The following is a 5,925-nucleotide window of genomic DNA, read 5'->3' on the forward strand; positions in this document are numbered from 1 at the left end:
CAAATTGGTGGACCCCATCTAACTTCCTACTTGTATTTCTTCTCAATAGATTATGGATAATATTTTTATATCCGTGCCTCCTCTGATTTTTCTCTTATTTTCACTGCTGTAACTTAGAATGTCCATCTTTCTATGTAATTCTTAGGGGCTTTTCTGAAGCTTTACTAAATTTACACTATAAATGGATGCTTAGAAGGCAGCTGTAGGCTGCTATGGTGGTACACATTTAATCAGCATGTCTGTCTCTTAGATCATCATTATAACAAGTGCACTGCATGAATTATCCATTAATCTTACCTGGGATCAGAATGTTTAGAGCAGAGTTACTGTGAAGGGAAATCACATCAGCTGTTTACTATTAGTCTTTTTATTGAGGTATTCAGAAGAGTTGGAAGTTTTTATTTTTGTCTTTTTTTAAAATAACTTTGAAAAGAACTCACTTGGAGAGTAAACTAGTAGTATCCTGTTGGCACAGATTATGCTTATTTTAGAACACTACATCTAAAGAAGTATTTTGCAATACATTGAAAATTAAATGATTCACTACACCATATTTTACAGTTTTTAGTTTAATGCTTTTTGAACGCTTATTTATGGTTAACTGAAGTAGACCATACATAAAACGTATACTTGCTTAACACATAACTTCAGAAGCTACACCTAACTATCCCTAATTTTATTGCCTAAATACTTATTTTAAAATATATAGCTCATATACTTGTATCTCATTTGCCCCTTTTCAAATAGCTATCCAGCTCAGGGTCAAAGGAAAAAACCTAAAGGCGAAGAGTACATACAAACTCAGGAAGCTTTCTGAGAAACAAATCCACCTTAATTACAGAAGAGGAATATAATAAAATTGAAAAAAAATGATAGCTGATATGTAGTGAGTACTTACACTATTTTTAGTGTTTTATATGGATTATTTCCTTTAAACTTTACAATGATACTTAGTGGTAGGTACTTCTATCATCCTTATTACAACTCAAAAATGATTCCTGGAGTATGGATCATGTACTCTCAACTGCACAGACCTCTCATCTCTAATGATTATTTCTTCCATTGTCCTTCAGCAACCCACTTCTCTGGTTATACACCTGAGGTTTTCATCACCAATCACCTTAGAAGATTCAAATTCAAGTGTTTCACTTTTTGACTGCCATCTCTAATTCTTTTATTTAATATTTATTTATTTATTTTTAATTTTTTCGTAATATTTTATTTATTTTTGAAAGAGAGAGAAAGAGAGAGACAGAGAGAGAAAACGAGTGGGGGAGGGGCAGAGAGAGAGAGGGAGACACAGAATCCGAAGCAGGCTCCAGGCTCTGAGCTGTCAGCACAGAGCTCAACACGGGGCTTGAACTCACAAACTGTGAGATCATGACCTGAGCCAAGTCAGATGCTTAACCAACAGAGCCACCCAGGTGCCCCAATTTTTATTTATTTTTAATGCTTATTATTTTATTAAATTTTTATTTATCTTTGAGAGAGAAAGAGAGGAAGAGTCCGAGCAGGGGAGGGGCAGAGAGAGAAGGAGACACAGAATCTGAAGCAGACTCTAGGCTCTGAGCTGTCAGCACAGAGTCCCACGCAGGGCTCGACCTTACCGACCATGAGATCATGACCTCAGCCAAAGTCAGACGCTCAACGGACTGAGCCACCCAGGCACCACTTTAATGTTTATTTTTTGAGAGAGAGAGAGAGAGAGAGAGAGAGACAGAGCATGATTGGGGGTGGGGGGGGCAGAGAGAGAGAGAGAGAGAGAGACAGGGAATCTGAAGGCTTCAGACTCTGAGTTGTCAGCATAGAGCCTGATGTGGGGCTTGAACCCATGAACTGTGAGATCATGACCTGAGTTAAAGTCAGATGTTTAACCAACTGAGCCACTCAGGCGCCCCTACCATCTCTAATTCTAACTCACTCCCGTTTCATAATTAAGTCCGCAATAGAACAGTCTGGAGAGGAGTATATCCTTTGCAAGGCTAATGCACAAATTCACAAAGTGTTTCATATTTTTATATTCATAGCTCAGATAATTTAATATTGGAATTGTATAACTTTTTCCAAATTGATATATAGATTTACTGCAATTATAATCAAAATACCAAATAGTTACTTTATTTTTTTGAGGAACGGGAAAGCAAATATTAAATTTGTGTAAAATACAAAGGGTAAAAAATATCCAAGATATCTTTATGATAAAGATCAAGGTTATAATGTTTGCTCTACAAATATCAAGAAAAATTATGAAAATACCATAATTATGAGGGTTGCTGGAGGGGAGGTGGTTGGGAGCATGGGCTAAATGGGTGATAGGCATTAAGGAGGGCACTTGTTTTGATGAGCGCTGGGTGTTATATGTAAGTGACGAATCACTAAATTCTACTCGTGAAAGTAATATTATACTCTATGTTAACTAACTAGAATTTAAACAAAAACTTGAAGCATTAAGCAAAACAAAACAAAACAAAACAAAAACAAGAGGGGCACCTGGGTGGCTCAGTCGGTTAAGCAGGTAAGCATCCAACTTTGGCTCGGGTCATGATCTCTGGGTTCCTGAGTTCTAGCCCCCTTTTGGGCTCTGTGATGACAGCTCAAAGCCTGGAGCCTGCTTTGGATTCTGTATCCCCCTCTTTCTTTGCCCCTCCCCCACTTATACTCTGTCTCTCTCTCTCAAAAATAAATAAACAGTAAAAAAAAAATTTAATTTAAAAAAATAAGAAAAAAAAAGACACCAAAATTAAAAACAAGTAGTATTAGTGAATAGACAGATAAACATAGGAATGGAATAGATCAGAAGCTCAGAAATGGACCTACAAATACTAAAATTTGATTTTTAGCAATGGAAGTTCTATGAAACACTGAGGGAAATAGTCTTTTCAAAAAATATTGTTGCAAAAACTTTATATTGATAAGTAAAACACAAAATTAAATGAACCCCTACCTCACCTAATGGGCGTGTGCGTACGCGCGCGGGCACACACACACACACACACACACACACACACGCACTCAATTCCAGGTGAATTATGGACCTAAATGTGAAAAACACCAAATAAAATTCTGTAATATTATATAGTAGTCTCTCGATACAATCTTTAGGACTTTGGGAATATCGAGTGGTTTATTAAGCAACATGCAAAAGAATTAGGCAAAAATAGAAAGATTGGTAAGTGGACTACATTAAGAACTTATGTTCATCAAAAAATAGATTTTGAAGAGTAAAAAATTATTCTACAGATAGGAAATATTTACAATACAATAACCAATGAAATCTCATATTCAGAATATGTTAAAAATTCTTAAAATGCAACAATAAAAAGACAAAATGGGAAAATGGGCAAAAATTAAAAAAAAAACACTTCAAAAGACGTTCAATCTCACTAGCAATCAGGGATATAAATGCAACCTACAATCATAAAACATAACTCATCAATGATTAGAAGGCAAAATCCAGTAGTGCAATAATGCTAAGTGTTGGTAAGGACAGAGATTTTCACGACTTGCTTGTCAGAGCATAAACCGTGAAGAGCGCTTCAGAAAACAATTGGCCATACCTAGGAGATCTGAAAGACAGACATATGACACAGGCTATGTCATACCTAGCCATAAACCCCATAGAGAGGCTTCCTTATGCTTATTAGGATACATGCACTTGAAGGGTCATGGTGTATAGTTCAAAACTTCAAACAACCCAAGTGTCCACCAATGGTAAAGTAAATAAACAAATTATGGTATATCTATATGATAGAATACTAAAGAGCAATGATAAACTAAAGATGTATAAAAAATTAGTGGATTAAAAACATATTAAAAGAAAGAAGCCAACATAGCTAAGAAAAGTACTGTATGATTTCATTGTATAAAAGTCAAAAATGACAAAATTAATATCTTTTTACTGATGTGTACTTAGGTAGTAAAACTCTAAAGTAGATTTGGGATAGTTAATGGAAGAAGAGGGGGTGGGTATGATTAGGAAGGCCTGTGTAGGAGGCTTCTGGGGACCTGCTATGTTCCAATGTCTTGATCTGAGCAGGGATTACTAGGGGTTTGTCCTCCATCAATTCGTTAAGTTAGGCATGTAAATGACACATGTTTCTTATCGCTGTGACATATTAATAAAAAATAAGATGTAGCTGTATTAAAACAGTTATGGAAGCAAATACCACATTTTAATGTTTATAGACAACTCTTTGAAAAAAGGGTTGAAAGAGTAAGAAAGATGAGAGAGGAAGTGTCCCAAGACTGATAAGATTTGAACATAGTTACAAATCAAGGAAAGTAAAAAATATAAAGTTGTGAGCAAGGTAAAAAGACGAAGAGAATCGCATCTTGGACCTAGAGAGGATGAGAGAAGACTGGGTCAGTCAGGGTGCCGGTTGGATACAGATAGCATGTCCAAAAGGGTTCACTTGAAAGAGATGGGCTATCTACAGGGGAGTGAACAAGATTAAAGAAACAAGGATTGGTGAGGCATCCAGGGACCTGTAACAGCACAGATGCCTTATGACCCCTTGGTCTGAGGGGACAGGGGAGAACATGAACATTTTAGCCAAGTCCAAGTGAGAGCTCAAGTTAAGAGGGGTTACCCTCTGGGCCACAGTCCATATGCAACCCCTGTTGCAGTAAAGCAGGAAAAGGGCATGGGCCAAAGACAGTAGTGGGGAAATCTCGAATCTTCTTCCTCTCACCCTCTGATTTCCTTATACTTGCCATTGTCCAAGCACCACAGAAACCCACAGGGCACGAGTGGCTGAGTGACGCAGTCTGAAAAGGCCGGTCTTTTGCAACTCAGAACAGAACAGAGAAAGGCAGAGAAATCATGTAGGGATGGGGAGGGGCAAATGTAGAAGAATCAGCACAGGACTGTTATTAACAGAAAAAGCTTGATTTAGAAAAGACATCCCTCCTTAGGCCAGAGAACTGTAGAAACTCATGGGTGATAATTCAGAGACAATGTTGGTAAAAGGGAAAGATAGTTAGGAGAACTCTTATCTGGTGACCTTACTCTGAATAAAGTCAACTCAGGGGTTGTTTGCCAGGGGAGGAGAAAAACAGAGGTAGATCAGGCCATTTGAGAAGATTAGAGGAAATTTGCATTTACTGTGGTAGGAAATTAAGTAGGAAGTCAATTAGGTATGGGTAAAGAACTGCTGAGTTGCACTGAAGGCAACTGAATTTTTCATATAATGACAGTTTCTCTATTTCAGTGTTTAAACAAATATTAATCAAAACCGCTTATACAGAAGTGAAAATAAGTTTTCTTAACTGTTTCTAAGACAAAAAAAGTTTTGAGGGCAGAAACTGTGGTTTTATTCATACCTGCTCACACACCTCTCTCTTCCCTCACTCTCATTACAGATATCAAACACATGTGCATGTCTGCGTGTACACACACACACACACACACACACACACACACACACACAAACCTAACACAATATACTTATATAGATTGGCACTTGAGATTTTAATAATCAGGAAAGGTAATTCTTACCTTAATGTATTATAATTAACTTAATACAAAAATACATATAAAGAGTGTTGGTTGGTTAAATCCTGGGTTTTAGTCCTAGTTCCACTATGTAATTTTGGTAAGTGCTATGGTCTGAATGCTTGTGCCTGTCCCCCAACTCCTAATTCATATGTTGAAATACTAATATCCAATGCGATGATATTAGTAGTTGGGACCTTTGGGAGATGCCTAAACCATGAGTGTGGAGCCATCATGAATGGGATTAATTACTTTAAAAAGTGGCTACATAGAGACCTCTAGCTCCTTCCACACTATGAGGAAACAGAATGAAGGTGACAGTTATGAAGCAGGAAGAAGGTACTCTTGAGAAGGTGACTATGCTAGTGCCTTGATCTTGGTCTTCCCAGCTTCCAGAACTGTCAGCAATAAATTTCTGTGGTTTGTAAGCC

Source organism: Herpailurus yagouaroundi, unplaced genomic scaffold, assembly GCF_014898765.1.
Source record: "Herpailurus yagouaroundi ecotype Mexico unplaced genomic scaffold, PumYag 182, whole genome shotgun sequence".
Taxonomy (NCBI): domain Eukaryota; kingdom Metazoa; phylum Chordata; class Mammalia; order Carnivora; family Felidae; genus Herpailurus; species Herpailurus yagouaroundi.